The sequence below is a fragment of the Plectropomus leopardus genome, chromosome 22 (genome assembly GCF_008729295.1).
Source record: "Plectropomus leopardus isolate mb chromosome 22, YSFRI_Pleo_2.0, whole genome shotgun sequence".
Lineage (NCBI taxonomy): Eukaryota > Metazoa > Chordata > Actinopteri > Perciformes > Serranidae > Plectropomus > Plectropomus leopardus.
In genome coordinates, this window is record NC_056484.1 from 13,925,338 (window position 1) to 13,945,110 (window position 19,773).

At 38.6% G+C, this 19,773-nt stretch overlaps 1 pseudogene; it reads left to right on the plus strand.

The window, feature by feature from the left end:
• Positions 1–314: 314 nt before the first annotated feature.
• On the plus strand, positions 315–18,445 carry LOC121961552 (annotated as a pseudogene).
• The last annotated feature ends 1,328 nt before the right edge of the window (positions 18,446–19,773 follow it).

Genomic DNA, 19,773 nt, shown 5'->3' on the forward strand with positions numbered 1-19,773 from the left:
GTATTCATTCATGCTGAACAAAAAGTTTAGCGGAATGAAGTGGGCGTAACTTTGTCTGTCATATGCGGCTGTACAACTTGAGCCTCCTCCTCCTCCTTCCTCCTCCTCCTCCTCCTCAGACCCCACCCGTCTGACTTTCATTCTCTCAAGTCACAACTTGAGCAAAAACTTTCTGCGTTGAGTCCATGTTGAGAAATAAAGCAAGAATGCGCGGAGGAAGGGGCTGCGCGTTAAAGCCGCTGTGATACAGCAGGAGTGGGCTGCGTGTCAAGTACATTTTTTCGCTTTAGGTGATGTGGGAGGAGCCCCCCCCCCCCCCCCCCAAACCAGGACTATGAGCGATAACGACATCTTCGAGATGGACTCTGTGTGTGAAACAGACGATTTGGAGGGTGAGACTGAAATGGGCATGATAGACGAGGACGTTGGTAAGTAGACAGCTTTGTTTTTCGCAAGACATTGTTGTGTTGTGTGGATGTTTTCTGGGTTTATGGGCTGTGGCCCCCCCCAGTGTACATGTGAAGTACATTAGGCCATACTCACCTCTGGGAAAACCCACTCATTCATCACTAGTTTGTTCTCAGTCTGAACACTGATGCTTTATTAGGTTAGGTTACTTCTTCCCCCACAAGCTTTAAAAATTCTATATACTTGCACTTCACCTGAGTACATTTAAGATGAAGATACTGTGTTTTTCCCCACACTATACTTACCTGAAATGTGACCTTCTAAAACATGAGAAAATTGGTTTGACTTTTTTCAAAAACATGGGTGAAAATCAGTGAGCAACTTAACAAGACATGGCCCAAAAATGAGCAGAATATTAGTAAACAAACAAAGATAATAAGTAATTAAAAAGAAAATAAGACACACCCTTTAAAAAATATATGTTTTTAAATGAAAGAAAAACAAAATAAAGAATAAATACATATGTGGTTATAATAGTAATATTTTTAGATTTCTGGTAAATTTTCTGTAGAATATTTAAAATTTAAGGCCATTTTCGTGTCACTTTTTACTAATTTCTTGCAATGTGGGACTTTTCTGGCCAAGTTGTTCATTGCTCCTTTTCTCATATTATTGAAAGAAATCAAAGCGATTTGCTCAGGTTTTAAAGGTTTAAATACCTTATGAAAGGCATCTTAACACAGCACAAGAGAGCTGATTTCAGTCCAGTTTTCAAGGGGTTAACCACTGATTTAAACATTGATTTTACATGCAAAACACATGGTCAGTTGGTAGTGCTGCAGCTTTATAAACTACCCATTTGTGTTTAAATTAATTAAAATGAGCTCAGTGGCAACAATGAATGCTTAAACTCAGATTCAGTTTATTGTTAGCATTTTTTACTAATACATTTTGAATGCAATACTTAATGATGGGGTGTGTACACTCATTTGGCACAATAAGAAGTAAATGAACCAAGAGCTATAAGTACAGGAAGCTAATCAATATTCACATCATGCACACTGCATGTGAAGCAGTTTGCTACAACTGTGAGGGTGTGGTGCACACATTTTGCAGAGGGCACTAGCTTACACCAGCTTCTCTGCAACACAAATTAATATAAATACCAGATGTTGCGTAATCACCAGTTTAAAAGAAACCACCCAAAATAGCAAGAGTCCCTGTTTATTCCACAGATGTCTGATGTGGCTCCTTAAAGGCTACAGCTTTAGATGCTAGATTGCATCTCGTCTTTTGTTTTTTACATTTCTTACATTCCAGACTGTCACTACAAACCGAAACAGAGGCCTAACTTTTGAGTTAAGAAAATATCGTGCTGGAAACCTGCACCTACAGCACAGCATGTTGTCTGCACAGCTGTCAGTTCTCACTCTGGTAGTTTTAGGGAACGATTGCTCAATTTGTAACTTCCTTTGGGTCCTATCCATAATGACATACTGTCTCGATATATGCTTTCTTTTTTTTTTTTTTAGTCACAGCTCAGTGAGAGAAAAATGCTCCTTTGGGTTAACTTTAATGGCTGTGAGAACTAATAGCCCTCATCATATGGAAATGACCGCTGCTTTCCTCTGATTCACCAAAGGCAGGCCAAAGTGCACTTTGTTTAATGGAGCCTATATTCAATTGTTATGAATTATTAACGTTCACACTTTGTTGCAACCTAAGGTGCTGTGATAACAGCAGAAATACACCAGCTCAAATAGTGCTTTCATAGTTGGCACAAAATGAGCACTGCAGCGATACAGGAGGTGAGATTTTAGCATGTACCAGCCTCCTTGGCACAGAGAATCTGACGTCTATCTTTGCACAGATCTGACAGGGTCATTTTAGATCAGTAGGGAGAGAGCTCGACTGTTTAAAGCACATTTCAGTGAAAATTGATAATCAGCGGTCTTATTTTGAATGCAAAATGCAAAAGTAAAAATGCATTAGGGCTTATTGTTTTCCTGTGAAAGACACTCAACTTTTACCAAAAGTTATTACGTGCACCAGTGTTTGTTGCAGACAAGAATTTCCTGTCAGGTGGTGAGGAAGACACGTGGCTTTGGCTTGGATTGAACTTGAAATATTAGCGTTTAGGTCATCAAAATGTGTATCATGCGCAAAAAAAAAATAAAATAAATAAATAAATAAATAAAAATCCACTTTGGCACAGCTGTTTCCGTTATAAAACAATCATTGTTCGCTCTGCCTTTAAAGGTTTCTTGTGTTGTCACTGAAGATGCTCTCTAGAGAGGAAGTGAGCTGAGGATGGGTGGGTTGTGGCAAGAAAGCAGTTTTTTCTTTCGGACAGCTTGTGGGCATTAAGTATGCTTTTCAGAAGATTCAGACTAACTGACTCACTGTAGATTTCGTAACAGTGTTTCTGTTGAATTTAGTGACTCAGTAGTTGGTGCACATTGTATTTATTTTAATTGTCGACAGTAGAAAATAAATACCTAGATACTACAGTGCGACCTCCTGTCAGCTGCAAACATCTGAAACACACAAATACAAAGCAATGGGGAATATATTAGGAGTATTAGTCAGATAAAAAAGCCAGGCTGTTGAATTTTAGTGAATTACTCGTTGGTTTAAATAAGAATAGCCCGAGGCACAGTAATTACGGATTAGGAGTTAATTTGTTCTGGGTTCATCGGCATGTCTTATGTCAAAATACTAACATACTTTCTAGTATAACAAGCTTTGTTGGACTGTTAGCTGCATAGAGGTCTTAGTCAAAGGAAGCTCATTCGATCATGTGAACAGTGTTTCCACAGAGGAGTTTCTCAGCGTGTTACTATGGCCAGTGTTTTGAAAACAACATCTGTCTTCATTTAGCTTTGTCATAGCACTTTGCTTAATATGGAAAGACTACACGACTTTCCATATTCGATGTAATGTCATCTGATTTGTGAAAAAAAAACAACACTCATAACATGATTATAAGGCATATAACGATGCATACAATTGCTTATTATATTGGTTTGTTTATAAGTTTTGATGTGGTCACTGGTGTGAAGACAGAGAGCAGTTTTGAATATTTGGGACAACACTGCACTGTAATGGGCAGAGTGTTGACCACGCTGCACTAAGCGGTGACCTATTTCTTCTGTTTTCCCGGGAGTAATGTAACATTGTGGTCTGTGGGCAAGTGTATGCAAGCAGCGATGACAGCAGTTCAGTGAAACAGGCCCATAGCTGGAGGGATCACTGGTTTAAACCCTCAGACTGTTTTGGAAATGAGTAACAGTCTGTGCTGCGTCAGTGAGCAGCCTTGAGATAGAGCATGGATATTGTCCAGGTCTCTGTGTCAGTGTATGTGAGATAGATGTTAAAGGGACAGCTCACTCATATTTTTCCTTTTATCGTAGTGCTATATGTCGATCTGGATTGTTTTGGTGTTGCAGAGTGTTGGTGATATCGGCTGTAGAGATGTCGGCCTTCTCTTTAACATAGTCAACCGAGATGGTGCTCAGCTTATGGTGCTCAAAGCGCCAAAAAAATGCATCTGAAAAACTCAACAGCATTATCTCTTTCCAGAAGTCATATGTGGTTAGTCGAGATAATCCACAGACATTGTTGTGTGCAGGTTCATGTGGGTACTATTTTCTTTCTACCAAACTACACTCGCCAATGGTAACACTGTGCAAAAGGAAGCATAAAAGTACTGCAAGCTCAGCTAGCACCACTGAGCTAATGTTTTCATGATACTGGAATTTATAACTTTGATACAGTACCTTGAAAAATATTGTTTGATACCAATTTAGCTATCTGTGAAAAAAAATTAATTTAATTTCCTATTTATTTCTTTAATCATTGCAATTATACACACTTGAAGTATGATGCACATGTTTGTACATGTAACACGTCCCAATTTTCCTCCCAGGGATAAACAAAGAATTTCTCATTTATAGTTTCTGACTGTAGTAAACATAAACAATAAAAGAGAACGAGAAATCAAAGCTAGTACAAGTGTATTAGTACTGCAGAAAATAAGTATTGAAACCATTTCAAATATTCGAAATGTATATGTATGGATAAATCAGTATTTTTGACTAGATTTGATTAGAGCTCGCTAACATTGAAGCTCAATGAGGAAGGAGGACGCCATTAATGTTTGTGTCTTGCACTGTCACAGGCACAAGTCTCTTGTCTGTGAGTAAATGCACACTTGCTTCTGAGCTGTGATACGGTTGATGGGTGTAGTTCAGTGGAAAGAAAATAGTTCCTACATGAAACTGCTCACAACAAAGTCTGTGTTTTTTTGGCACTCCAAGCACCACAAAGAGTACCACATGTTTCTGTTACACTGGAGAGAAGTCAGACATCTCTACAGCCGATATCTGTAGCACTCGGCCATTCACACCAAAACAATCTACACTGACAAATAGCACTACAGGCAAGATGAAAAATGTGTATTTTGGGTTTTTGGTGGAACTGTTCCTTTAACAATTAACATAACTGTTGTACTTGCTGTTTGTCTAAGCTGTGGTTGATTCCTGGTTCAGTCAAACCCGAACTTTTAAGGCTTTAAAACGTAGCTGGGTGCTAAGTTGGACGTGGTTGCTTTGCTGTAACAAGCATGGCTCAGCTGAGCTGCAGGTAAATGTCAGCTGAACAGGATGTATGATGATGGAAGGCTCACCCCCCCACAGGTGACTCACAGGTGTGCCACACAATAATGCACTTATCACGAAATGGTACTGAGTTTCAGCGTCACCTCTCTGATTATCCTGTGCAGTTGCACAAGGACAGGAAGTTAGAAATACCATACTTTGCTCTTATAATAATAACTTTTTACAATGAATGAATACATTGAAACTACGGTGACATACATCCAGTTATTTTTGACCTATAGCCTTAGAGTAAACAGGTTACAGGTGGCTTAGCCGTCTACAAACACACCTCAACTGACCGCAGTTTGTCAGATAATCAGTAACCCTCTCTCTGGTATTCAAAAATAACTTGGGATTATTTGTTTTTACACATTTAGCCTGAAACGTACTGCTTCCATTACATCATAAAAGGTGAAAATGTTTAACTTTTAGAAATTAATAAATTTTGTAGAAATGTGCAGCTATGTTTATGACAGAGAGGCAGGACTTAATATGTCTCACAGCTGAATAATAAACTTTATTATCACAAATTATAGTAAGAGTAAAACCGCTAAAGCCTTTTGGGAACAAATATTATTTTTTTACTGCAAATATTATGAATGAAACTACAAAACTATATCAAATTAAATATGCACAAATTTGCTGCCGAGTTTTATTTGTTGCTACATTTCCTTTTTCTCATACACCCGTGACCATAGTTATGGGCGTATCTTCCTGTGGTTTTGTGCCTCTCTGTGTCTCTTTGAGTTGGTTTTGTGTCTCCTTTAGTCATGTTGTGTCTCCTTGTGGTTGTTTGTGTTGATTTGTGGTTGATTTTACCGTGTTTGTAGTTATTTTGAGCGCAGTTACTTGGCATGCCTATGTGGTCACTTGGTGTCTCCTTGTGGTTGTTGCGAGTCCCTGAGGTAATTTTGTACCATTTTTTTGGTTATTATTTGTGTCTTTGTAGTCATTTTGTCTCTCCTGATGGTCATTTTGTGTCTTTTTTTCCCCAGTTTTGTAGCTCTTTTGTGTGTCTCCACAGTGCTTCTGTGTCTCTTTGTGGTGTTTTTGTGTTTTCATTTTGGTCATTCTTCCTGGTAGCAACATGTTAATATCAGCCTGCTAATGTATCGGTCGGGCTCAAGTAAATATCCATGTAGTTTTGGGTGTCCTTGTGTATTATCATTTCCGTATTCTAATAAAGTGTTTGATTTTATTTTCACAGTTTACCCCGAGGAGTTTTTACCAACATTTTACAGTATTAAAGAAGGCACGACAGTCGCCAAAGCACATCTGGTGAGTCAACACAATAACGTTGGTGTCAGTCGTCTTCTGACTGATTGATTATTTCAATGAAGTTGTCTTACTGTCCACGTGCCTAGCCTACATGCAGAAAGACATATCACTTTCATGTTATTAGATATTATTTAAATATTATCTGTATTTGTAATGATTATTTATGCATTGTAAGCTTTTCTTTAGTCACAATTATTTAGCCAACTGATGGCAGATATCAAATCACCACACAAAACACACCAGATATAAAAAAGCATTAAATACGAAATCATGCATATAAATACACATGCTTGCAAGAGCTTTACCGATACCTAGTAAGTAGGTATTAGTAATACCAAGTCTGATTGTGCGGAGAGAAAGAGAGAGAGAGAGAGAGAGAGAGAGGGCGGGCATCATATTGTTTGTTGACACTTCCCATTTCTCCTGCATGGCCCTCACTGTGCTTTATATAGACTGGTCAAGGTCAGCATTCAACTCTGCACAGACTCTCCACACACAGACCGTCCTCTCCTCTCTTTGTGCAACATGTACGACATCATGAAGGAAGAGGAGTACGAGTTTCAGGCCGTAGACTTACCTGACGAGCCTTGTTTTTGCCCTCAGGCAGAGTTTAATGACAGACCGGACTCATTGTTCTTCAATGATGGCGTGAGGAGGATCGACTTCATCCTAGTGTACGAGGATGAGGATAAGAAGGACTTTGAAAAGAGGCACACGTTCCAGCGCCGCAAGGTGGGTCTCTCTTCTGTTTTTAAAAAATCTTCAGCGCTTCATATTGGTATTTTAAGCTTTGGAAATGGTGCTGACATTCACTTAACTTCAAAGTAATCTACTCACAAAAAAGCATATATAAAAGGTGATCTGTTAAGTAGTTTTGAGCCACTTTTTTGCCCTTTACTAGATAGCATACAGTAGAGTGATATTAGGAAGTGTAGGGAGAAAAAGGAAGGGAATGACATGCAAAAAAGATCCAATATCCAAACCTGTCGACGTCCCACATCCTTGGATAGAGAGTTTTTAAATTAAGATATCATAGCAAATTATTTGTCTTAACAAATACCATACTATTTCTGTTAATTAAAGTGGTAGCTTTCTCATAAAACTTAAATTTAAAGCCATATTCACTGTTTAAAAATGTATTGTTGAAAATATATTGTCCAGTATGACATGCCTTGTGTGTTTTATTACGCACAAACCCCATTGTTTCTTGCCTATTTGTAAAGGGAGTTTTTATTTGCAGCAGGACAGCAGACGTTAAAGTGCTGGTGACAGAGTTTATTCAGCAAAGTGTGCACAGGAACTTCAGAAACATTTTTAATTATCTTGGAAAGGAACCATGCATTGTTTTGATTACATCTTGCTAGCGCAATTCTCATTCATTCAACACACATTTTCGGTGCGAGTTGTTCAGCACGTGTGCTCGATAGATTCCCTGATGGAAGTTGTTGAAATGAAGAACTTCATTCTTTCACTTTTGCCACCAAAACCCTGCCAAAAAAACTATATTCGGATCAGGCTGGTTATAAGTCTCCTTGTCTGAACTCAGTCTAGCATCATAATCTTGCTCCAGAAATCTTAAACTTCCACAAAACAAACGAGTAAATCAGTAAGCAAACAGTTATTGTGATTTTGTCTTCAGTGTCATAAATATTCAGCTTGCAACCAGTTTTTTACACATCAGAAATCTAGATTTCAGGCATCTGTGCAGGAATACGAAGAGGACAAATTACTGAGACATGATGACATCCACAGGTGTGTTGTTTGTTGTTGCCAGGGTCTTTCACAATACAGTGAGGGATGTGATATATAATGCCTGTAGATCCACAGAGACTGTTACCAATGTTGCTGCAATAAGTTGTTTTGAAAAGGAGTGTGCCCTGGGGAGGCTAGAAGCATGAAATTGGCAGCAAAATATTAGGTCTTTAATGGGTCAAAAAGAGGCACTGATATAATATAATGTTTTTTTCCCTGTAGCAGTGAATTGATGTGGTGGGTGTAGGCAGGAGAATCACCTGTAGAAGCTGATCAGCCAGTTTAAGCCAGTTCCTCGGAAAAGGCCGGCAGGTAGAGCCACAGCAAGTCAGAGCTCATGATCTTCTTCACCACAGATCCACTGGGACTGAGGCAATTCTTCATAATCTTCCACGGCAAAGTAAATCCAATAAGGGATGAGGAGTGCAATACTCTCTACCAGACACTCCCTTCACTTTGTTTTTCCAGAACTAGACCTGGGTCAAACAGAAGTTGCAAAACTTTTCTTTCCTGCTCCGACTCTGACTTGCTGGAAGGGCGTAGCTCAGTGCACATAGTGTTCACTGTATTGTTAGTTTAAAATGATGCTGTGAATATTTTATTATGTTGGCATAAATTTGCATGCCCTTGTATTTCCCGTTTGTCATGGTAACATTCACATGAAGAAAGGGTTGGCTAAAACAAACAGACGGTATTTGACTCGCTTTGTCAACAGTCTCTCAGAAGTATTCCTCAGAGTTTTTATAAAGGTCTCACATCAAAGTTTGTATTTATTCAGGGTTGCTTTAGATGACGATAATCCCAACTACACAAATAACTCATCCAGAGTTTGGAACTCCTCACTGTAACTGAGCAGTTTGATGAGCTACTTTCTATATTATTTCAATATGTTTAATACTTTTTCATGTTAATGCAGTGTTTTTTCTTGTGTTTTTGGTGTTGGGAAAGCTGTGTGTTCAAAGAGTAGGATTCACTTCACTGCAATATTGATGACATACCACCAGCATGAACCTGCTCTGACTTGTTGGCAGCCCCGCAGTTCATTGCCGCTATGTGTAATGTAAATAACGCTTATGTTATGGAAATGGAATATGCCCAAATAAATGAGCTGTTTTATAAACTTGCTTAAAGGAGCAATGTTTGGCATGTAGCAGTGTCTCCAAAACAAACAGAATAAGTGATTTAAACAGGCAAAAACACTGAATAAAGCAATTTGATGTTAAAATTCTCTGTTTCTCCGATGCTGTTTGGTTACAGTGGATATTGCAGAAAAGTAAATGGCCTTATGTCAGATCACAGCTACTGCAGAAATGTGGCTCTCTGTGGATGAGGACCCGCTCGCTATGGAGATATAAAGGGCTCATTCTTAAGTAACAAAAACACAACATTTCTTATTTTCAGGTGATTATACACCAAAGAAAACATACTTAGTCAGTTTCTGGCAATATATCTCCCTAAATCCTACACACTGGACCTAGATCAACATACATAAAAGCTGTCTTTAAACAACAATGCTGACAAATTGGATCGCATTAAGATTATAAAGGTGATAATGTGTTGGCACTTTGTGAAATACCACAGCATAAATAAGTCATGGGCTTCTGTGTACATACAGATGATGGGCCGTCCTTTGACATATGCTCACAGCGTTTACACTGCAGGCTTGGCACAGAAGTCATGCATATAACCTCAGTAACTCCTGTACAGAAATTGAATCGTAATTGGCAGAGAGCAGTAAGTCAGGAAGCTCTTTGAAAGCCTCTCTTGTGTCTTTTGTTGTAGAGGCGGCGAGAGTTTTTTGAGGCCAGCCTGATGAAGATGGGAATGGAGCTGGAGGCGACGAAATCTGTAAGTACATTGCACTTATTGTGAGGTTTCTTTTACTGTATCTCACACTTAAATCACTCCGTCTTTGTGCTCCGCAGGTGATAGACGACAAACTGTTCTTTGTGAAAGTCCACATGCCATGGGACGTGCTGTGCACCTACGCTGAGGTCCTGCACATCAAGCTTCCCATCCAGCCCAACGACCTGTCCTCCCGCTCCTCACCGTGGCGCCATTTCTCCTTCATCACCAAGCACTTCTACCCCAACGAGGACATGATCTCCAAGGAGGCCGAATTCTTCACTGCCCCCTTTGAGAAAGACCGTCTGGAGTACTTCTACGTGCGAGACAAAGATGTCTTCTTCACTTCATCCATGAGGAGCAGGATGGCAAGTTGTCTCATGTTGTTTTTGTCAATTTTTCATATTTCCGTTTTACTTTGAAGGATGAAGTCAAAGGCTTGTAAACATCCAACAGATTAATGAATTTCCAGTGAAAACCATCGTAAGAGCGGCACATGGATCATGTTTTCTAAACTGTATTATAGTATATTAAGTATGCAGATTGGTAGCATAAAAATAAACCCACCTCTTCTTCCAGGCATATTACATCCTGAGTCGTGCCCCCTATGAAATACGAGGGAGCATAAAGAAGTTTGGCATCACCAAACTGCTGGATGGTGGAGTGTACAAAGCTGCCTACCCTCTCCATGATGTAAGTTACAAATTATGGTCATATTTGGTGTGGTTTGTGTCCTGTTTTGGTTTGTAACAGTCATATTTAGTATGTTTCTATACAGTTGGTGACCTCATAATTTACTTGAAAATTCCCTATTGGTTATTTCAGTGCAGGTTCAATGTCAAGTCTAAAGAGGAGGGCTGCCCCAACGAGAGATATCTGCTCTATGAAGAATGGGCTCATCCCAAAAGCTTCTACAAGATGCAACCACTAAGCCTCATTAGGTGAACACAAGCTTTTATGTTCTCGTTGCAAACTTGAAGGGGACCTGTCATGCTTTTCCTAATTTTCTGTCATATATAATTGATGTTACTGTGTTGGATGTTCATATTTAAAGTGGACAAATTTTCAAATAATGAGGTAAATGCATGTAAAAGAAATTCCTAAAAGCAAAACCTAGGGACAAAATCTTTTTTGTCCTTTTTCCTTGCAAATGATTTTTTTGCTTTCATCATTTTTGTCCACAGGAAGTATTACGGGGAGAAGATTGGCATTTACTTTGCCTGGTTGGGTTTCTACACAATAATGCTCGCCGTGGCTGCTGTCGTGGGACTAGGTTGTTTCATATATGGATACAAGACTCAAGACACCAGCACATGGAGGTACATTTCCCTAAAAGCAACTGTGGATAATGAACTTGTAAATAAAAGATGTATATATGATGTATTTCCCTATCTGATAAATCTCTGTTGTGTGTTTTAATGATTGCAGCCAAGAGGTGTGCGACCCTGAAATTGGAGGAAAGATTGTAATGTGTCCACAGTGTGACAGCGAATGCATGTACTGGAAGCTGAACAGCACCTGTGAAGCTTCGAAAGTTAGTTTTATTTTTATTTTAACAGTAAATTTGAATGTGTTTCTACAATGTTTTTAACTTCTGCCCTCCAACTTATGTCGTGCAATATGCTGTAGACAAAAACAGGATGCATATTTAATATATCATTGTGCATGGCTGCTATTTCCCTCTGTGACACAGCTACAGTTATGTTAAGAACTGATTTGCATCCACGCAGGAAAGAGCTGTGACAATTATGACATCCACGTTTCTGCTTTTTTTCTCCATTGTCTTTTAGAAACTTTGCATATTTGATAACTTTGGAACCTTGGTGTTTGCAGTTTTCATGTCAATCTGGGGTAAGTTTTATACAATGTCAAAAAGATGTCAGGTTTCAAGAGATGTAGCGATTAGTCGATTAGTTGTTTGAAAGAAAATTATTTGCCTGTTTTCATTTTTCAAGCAAAAATGTCAAACATTTGCTGGTTCTAGCGTCTTAGATGTGAGAACTTGCTGCTTTTCTTCATCCTTTATGATAGTAAAGAAGAATCTTTATTTCTTTATTTTGGACAAAAGAAGCAATTCGTAATTGATAATTAAGATTTTTCACAATGTTTTTACATTTTACTATTATTTAATTAATCATGAAAGTAATCTGTGGATTAATCCAATGTAACAGTTGTTAGTTGCATTCCTACACTTTTCCCACAGATCAGGCGTGCGAATATCACTAGCGTTGAGGGAAGCTGTGTATGTAACCATCTGAAATGTTTATTTTGTCCTTATCTTTGGCGTCATTAAAAGCAACACAGTTTACAGTCCATAAGTGTTTAGAGGATGACTCAGACAATACTGTACTTTTATCTGTTTCCGTCTTTCTTATTAATACCCTGCTTATTTTTTCCTGCTCCTGTTCATTTCCTGACTGCAGTCACTTTGTTCCTGGAGTTTTGGAAGCGCTACCAGGCGGAGCTGGAGTACATGTGGGACACGGTGGAGTTTCTGGAGCAGGAAGAGCCGCCTCGCCCGGAGTACGAAGCCAAGTGCATCTATGAAAGGAAAAACCCCATCACAGGGGTAAATCACACTCACTCACTCTTTATTCGAATCTTTTTGCAGCAATGTTTCCTACAGTTTGACTATTTTCTGTTTTATGAATTTAAGGTTTTCTCAATTTTGTTCAAAGACCATAAACTACATAGAGGTGCTATGTTGACACAATGAGTTTTAAATCATGCCCAGTATTTCACGGTGTTTCTTTGTGATTTAGGTAAAAGAGAAAGTGCCCTACACAGCCTGCGGACGATGTGTTCGGGTGTCCATAGGAATTAGCACAGTCTTATTCTGGGTAAAAAAAAAATATCATTCTTATTTCAATACATTTTTCTTGTTAACACTGTATTTGGTACTAATTATAGGGAAAATTCTGGATCTTGGAAAAGAAAACTTTGATTTAACCAATATAAATTTTCCATTTTCTCTCTCTCTCTCTCTCTCTCTCTCTCTCTCTCTCTCTATCTATATCCATATGTGTATATATATATATATATATATATATATATATTTAATATTATTTATTTTTGGAAACTTAAGACACCATATATATTGAATTATTTTTGCATGTAGCTAACATGATGTGCAAATGAATGAACCATACAATAATTATTTAGGAAGGAATTATTATTAGTTAATTATTCTAAATTAATTATCATTAATTCATTATTAACTATATAGGATTTTTTTTAAGTATACTAATTGAACATAATATCTATTTTACCTATAATTGCTGTTGATACGGAAATCACTGTTCTTTCCATGAATTTTTTTTTGAAAATAACATGGGTATTACTCAGAAATTAAGGAACCATAGAATATATCCTAACCTATTTTTTTCTATATCAAAATGTAATATTAAACTTTTTAATTGTATTTTTTCCTTTAGATTCTGTTGATCCTGGCATCCATTGTGGCCATCATTGTCTACCGCCTGGCTGCATTTTTTGCCTTCTCAGCTAAACTCAGAGCTCAGGACCTGAAGGAGCTGGAGCCCTTAAAGGACTATGTGACGCCTCAGATGGCCACGTCTGTCACAGCCTCCCTCATCAGCTTTGTTGTGATTATGATCCTCAACATCCTCTATGAGCGGGTCGCCATCTGGATCACCGACTTCGGTGAGTTTGAATTGTCCTGCTTTCTTTGTGACCTGTGTTGACTCTCATGTGGCTTAATCTGAAATCTTGTCTCATCTGACACAACAACAGAGCTTCACGAACCAAGACGGACTACGAGAACAGCTTGACCCTGAAGATGTTCCTCTTTCAGTTTGTCAAACTATTACTCCTCCTGTTTCTACATCGCCTTCGCCAAAGGGAAAGCGGTCGGCTTTCCCGGACAGCCTGTTTATCTCTTGGAAAATACCGGAACGAGGAGGTACAGTTTGTCCGTCTAACAGTTGCTTGTCTAAAACGGGACGTTCACTGTAAGATTTAAGCCAGTTTTAGAAATGTTGTTGTTTAATTCCAACTCCCACTGTGCGAGTGAATAATCTGCAATGTCAATCCAAAGCTCACAATTTAGGTGTGGTCCGACAATAAAGCCACGACCTTAGTGCTCACTCTGTCCGTGTAAAAAAAAAAATGGGGTCAAAAACAGAAATCAGTTGTACTGTACAGCCATCTTAAGTTCTCTCACAGTTTTTTCTTGACTTTTGTTGGTGTGCTGTCGTCCTGCAGTGTGATCCTGGTGGTTGTCTGATTGAGTTGACGACTCAGCTCTCTATCATCATGGGTGGAAAAGCCATCTGGAACAACATTCAAGAGGTCTTGCTACCGTAAGAAGTCAGAATCTATGAACAATTGTCAAATACAAAAAACAGATGCGATGGTAGATATAGATGCAGCCATAGACTGTATATAAAGATGGACAATGTGGTCTCTGCTTCCTCCTGCGGTCCAAAGATGAAGCCAAATAGGATAGAGGCGCTGCCGTGTTGCACGTTTGGAGCCTGTGGAGTTTGTGTGATAGCAATCAGGAAGTGGAGACATGCTATCTAGTCCTCGCTCACACACCTACCGGTCTCACCCACTCGCTGCCCATCATGACGTCACATCCCCTTTCTATAATTAAAAAATTCTAAAACTTTGTATCGCAGTTTTCAAAACAAAGTTAATAATTCTTTACAAAAAAAGACAGACTATTTAAAAACAGTTTAAAAGTTATACAACATGGGGCAAAATTAGCTACATTAAAAAAAATAAAATAAGTACAATAAAGCAAAACACAATAAATAAAATAAAATAAATGTCAAGAGAATACAGCTGTAATTTGGTTTTAAAAAAGTGAGTTACAGATAAAAGTGAGTTTAGGCCACACATTTTATGAAAGCAAATTAATAAGTTTTTTCATAATAATAATAATAGTAATAATAATACATTGTTTTTTTTTAAGGGAATAGGGACAACAATATACAGCACCAGATAAAGGAATTAAAATTAAACATATCAGAAAAACTAAAACTTAAACATACAGAATGAGTGATAAGAAGTCCCTAAAATGACAGAAACCATCTCTGGGAGAAATGTATTTGACATGTACTTTGATTTTTTTAGTTTGGCCCGTGTCCTATACCACAAACATGGAGGGGGTGGGGTTTCTGACCCAGACTGCAGTCAGCCACCAGGTGCAATGAACGGGTTTTGGCTTCACTTTTGAGGAGCTGTCACGCTGTCTATGAAAGAAAGCAGGACAATTCACGCTGTCTAAATACTGTTTACAACAGGCTCCAGGGCCGGTAGTGAATCACACACCAACTCTCCATTGTCATACTGAGTCACTGGTCACTGTACATGATCTCCTCTACCTCTCCGCAGGTGGGTCAAGAATCTGATTTTCCGCTACTGCACTAATGTGCCCTCAGAGAAAGGTGATTCCTCGCTGGGAGCAGGACTATCAGCTCCAGCCCATTTCAAAAACTCGGGACTCTTCCATGAATATCTGGAGATGGGTAAGCTCCTGTCCGTCACATTTGCAGCTGCACACTTGCAGCCTGTAATTATCATGCAGCAGTTTACAGTGTGAACGCTGCTGTACTGCTAGACTGCAAAAACACAGTTGCACCATACCAGCTAGTTCTTGCACACAGTAGTGGTTAGTTGTTACCAAATGAGATAAAACCCCAACTTGTTTTTACATTTCTGTTTGTTTATGGATCAAACAAAGCAAAGTATGAATGCAGTGCTCAGCAAAGGGCTGCTGGTATGAATATATTCATCTAACTCTTAACAAGAGGCCAAAAATCAATTATGTAAATGTGCATTTGTGAAGGTTAACAGATTAGTTATTCCTTTCATTGTTTTTAATATATAAATGAATTAAGTTTATATTGATAGGCCCTTAAGCTGCAAAATTTCGAGATTAAAGTGACAGTTCACCCATATTTTTCTTTTTACCTGAAGTGCCGTTTATCAATCCAGATTTTTTCGGTGTGAATTGCCGAGTGTTGGAGATATCGGCTGTAGAGATTTCTGCTTTCTCTCCAATATAATGGAATTAGACGGCACTCAAAGCACCAAAAAATACATTTTAAAAAAACTCAACAGCAATGTCTCTTACAGAAATCATGACTCGGTTACTCAAGATAATCCACAGACTTTGCTGTGAGCAGTTTTATGTAGGAACTGTTTTCTTTTTACTGAACGACATCCACCAACTGTATCACCATGCAGAAGGAAGCGTGCGTCTACTGCTAGCTCATCACTGAGCACCACTGAGCAGGCTAACGTGACAGCACAGCTGACGAGGACGCCATTAATGTTTACATTTTGCACAGTCACAAGCACAATGCCCATTCACATTTTCTTCTTTACTGTGATGCGGTTTTTGTTGTTATTGTTGATTTACTATTGCATACACATGCTAGTTTTTTAATTTTTGTGAAAAAAATGTTGTAAGTAATCAATATGCAAATACCTGGAACAGCTGAATCCTGGAGAGTCTGGACACTGCCTGTCTTTTTAAATTCACGTATCTTGTCTCTCGCAGTCATCCAGTTTGGCTTTGTGACGCTGTTTGTGGCCTCCTTCCCTCTGGCGCCGATCCTGGCTCTGATCAAAACCTGTTTGAGATTCGGGTTGACGCTTGGAAGATCACCACTCAGTTTCGCCGTATCGTGCCAGAGAAGGCCCAGGATATCGGGGCCTGGCAGCCCATTCTTCAGGGCATTGCCATCTTGGCAGTTGCAACAAATGTAAGTTACTTTTTACACTGTTTTAGTAGATCATTTTGGTGCAGTTGTAGAAATCAAATGCAATTTCACTCAAAAATGCTTTGGTACATTGTTCTTTTGTAAAACATAGTGCACTGTTTGTTGAAATTGGCGTCCTGGTGTCTCAACAGGCTATGATCATTGCTTTTACATCTGACATGATTCCACGGCTGGTCTACTACTGGTTCTTTCTCTGTGTACCCATATGGAGATCACAAGAATAACACCATGCAGGGGGCTACATCAACACTTCGCTGTCTGTATTCGACATCAATGACTTCTCCAACTTCAGCAGGCCCCTGTGGACTCCTTACAACATCACCACCTGCAGGTACAGCCATCGGCCCTGTGTTTGTGTGTGTGGTGTGTGTGTGTGTGCGCAATTCAGTTGTCCTGTGTTAGCTGTTGAAGAGAGCACCCAGTTTTTTTACATTAACCCTCTGAAACCTGGACAGACATCAGTTTTTGTTGTGGCTGCGGCTTAGACGCCTTTAACAAGGCTGTTTAACCTTTGAAAGCCGAGCAAAAGTTGGTGTGATTTCTGTCAAAAAAAAATATTGGAAAAGGCAGTGATATATTTTTCCATCAGTGAGCAACTTAGCAAGAAATGTCCCACAAATTGCAAGAAATTAGTGAAAGAGGTGACAAGACCTGAATTTTTTTTTAATTATTTTACTTAACTCTACTTTATTTTACTTTACTTTTGTTTTTAAGAGGAAAATTGAGAAAAAAATATACTAGAAAAAATCTTCAGAAAAGTCTATTGAAATGTATTATAATTATATATTTAAAGTTTTTCAGAAATTGTATAATTAATTACACATACTTACTTTTGTTACTTACTTAACACACTTTTTTCAATTTGCAGAGCTCTTTTTGGGGTCATGTTATTGTTTGTTTTCTCCTTTTTTTTTTTTATATTTTCAGGTTATTTTCTAGTATTTTTTAAAATAATTTCTTGCTGATTTTTGGGCCATGCCTTATTAAGTTACTCATTGCCTCCCCATGTTTGTGCAAAAAAAAACCAAACTAATTTGTTCAGGTTTCATGGGTTAAACTATTATGAGATTGTTAAGTTATTAGATTCATTAACTGACAGTTTGGCATGTTTGAGGCCTGAAGGAAACCATTTTTAATTTTTCAGGTATCGCGATTTTCGGTTCCCTCCCGGGCACCCCAGGCAGTATGAGTACAATGTCTACTACTGGCATGTAATTGCTGCCAAAATGGCTTTTATAATTGTTGTGGAGGTGCGTATGAGCATAACATGAAATCTCTCTCTTACACTAAAAACTATTATTATAACATTGTGATTATTAAAAATATACTAATGGAGGGGATTTTTTCTCCTCACAGCACATTGTTTACCTAACAAAGTTCATCCTATCCTACGTGATCCCAGTACGTCCCCTACGCCGTCAAAGAACAAATAAAACGAGAGAAGTACTTGACCCAGGTTATCCTCCACGAGACCGAACCTCAAACTGGTGACCAAACGGTTTGAACCAGTTGACGACGGGACTGCTACGAGCACAGCGGCGAAAGCGACACAGGAGGAGCTGGAACTTGATTTCTGTAAGTGAAATCCAAGGAGGAAATATAGGATGTTCATCCCTGATACTGAAAATACATGACTACCCAGATTTTCTGCAGCATTTACACACTTCTCTTTAAATACTGACTTTTGTATGAACCAGTGACAAATTCAAGACCTGAAACAAGCTGTGGACTTTTGTTATGGAAAATGTGTAGCAGACCAGTAAGAAAGAGGACGTGTCTGCTGGGCTGTTGGACAAACCAGAAAGGAGAAAACTGCACTGTTGTATAGTCTTCACTCGCCTCCTGTCCTCACACTCTGGACCCCCGTCAGGCTTGTGAAAGGAAAAAGGACAGTGCATCTGTCCTCTATCACCTCTCTTTGAGTGCCTGTTATATAAGAAAAAAGACTTTCACTTCAGGCTGAACGATGCACGGCACTGAGTGTCCCTGATTAGGATTAAGGGGTTTGATATTAGGTTTGGTTAAATTAGGTTTCATACATGAATAACATTGATAAAAAGGCTGTAGGATGATGGGAAATGGTGTGTTGGACTTCACTGCATTGTCTATTGACCTTTGCAAACCTAATATATTTAATAATAATAACTCCCGCTTTTCATTCCCCATTTATGGACATACTTTTTTTTAGTTTTTTTGTTTGTTTGTTTGTTTTCCTAAAAAGTCTTGAATTTATGTATTTTGTTATTGATTCTGAACACCCAGATGTAGGTATACATGGAAATACATAATACTTAGTGGCTTGATGATCCATCACAGAGAATTTAGCAGAAATTATCAAAACAATTCCCAGGATGCATTGCTGTGTGTCTGGTTGGGTTTTTTGTGTATAAATTTTGTTCTGAAGGTTGTAGGGACTTTAAAATAATTCCTGTTAACTCTTTTATGGAGCCTCTGTAACCCCCAGACTTGTTAACTTTTGCCCAAATGCCTTCTTTTTTTTACAGATAAATGCAAAAAAAAGCAGTTTTTTCACTTAAGGAAGCTTTCTTGGAGGTCGCAGAGACTTGAAACCAAGACAGTTCAGATTCCACTCCTTATTCCACATCCAACGCTGCCAACCAGAAATCGATACGTACTGCAACCACCAGAAGTGGCAGTAATTGATATCTGGAGATGTATGGGTTAGAGTTAGGATTAGAGTTTAATGCTATTTGGTCAAATCTGAATCCAGTGTTGAATTTTAATCTAATTAGATTAAAACAGTTTTAAACAAACGTTATGACTTCAAACTTAAGCACAACAGCTCAGACGGGATGGTGCACATTAAGCTAAATGACTTACTGGTATTTTTTGCATACATTTTTGCAACCTGGTTTGTTACACTAAAGAGAAGATGTCCAAGTAGTGCCTCATGCTTTGAAGCTACACACAAAATTCACCAACCGTTTTTGGTGGATTAAGTGTCAAATACAACAAAGCGAAACAATTCCAGCCCAACAGGCTCTTACAGGTTGTTTTCCAGGGCTTTCAGCTGTATGGCGTGTTTGTTTACGGACTTTTGTTGGCCTAAAAGTAAG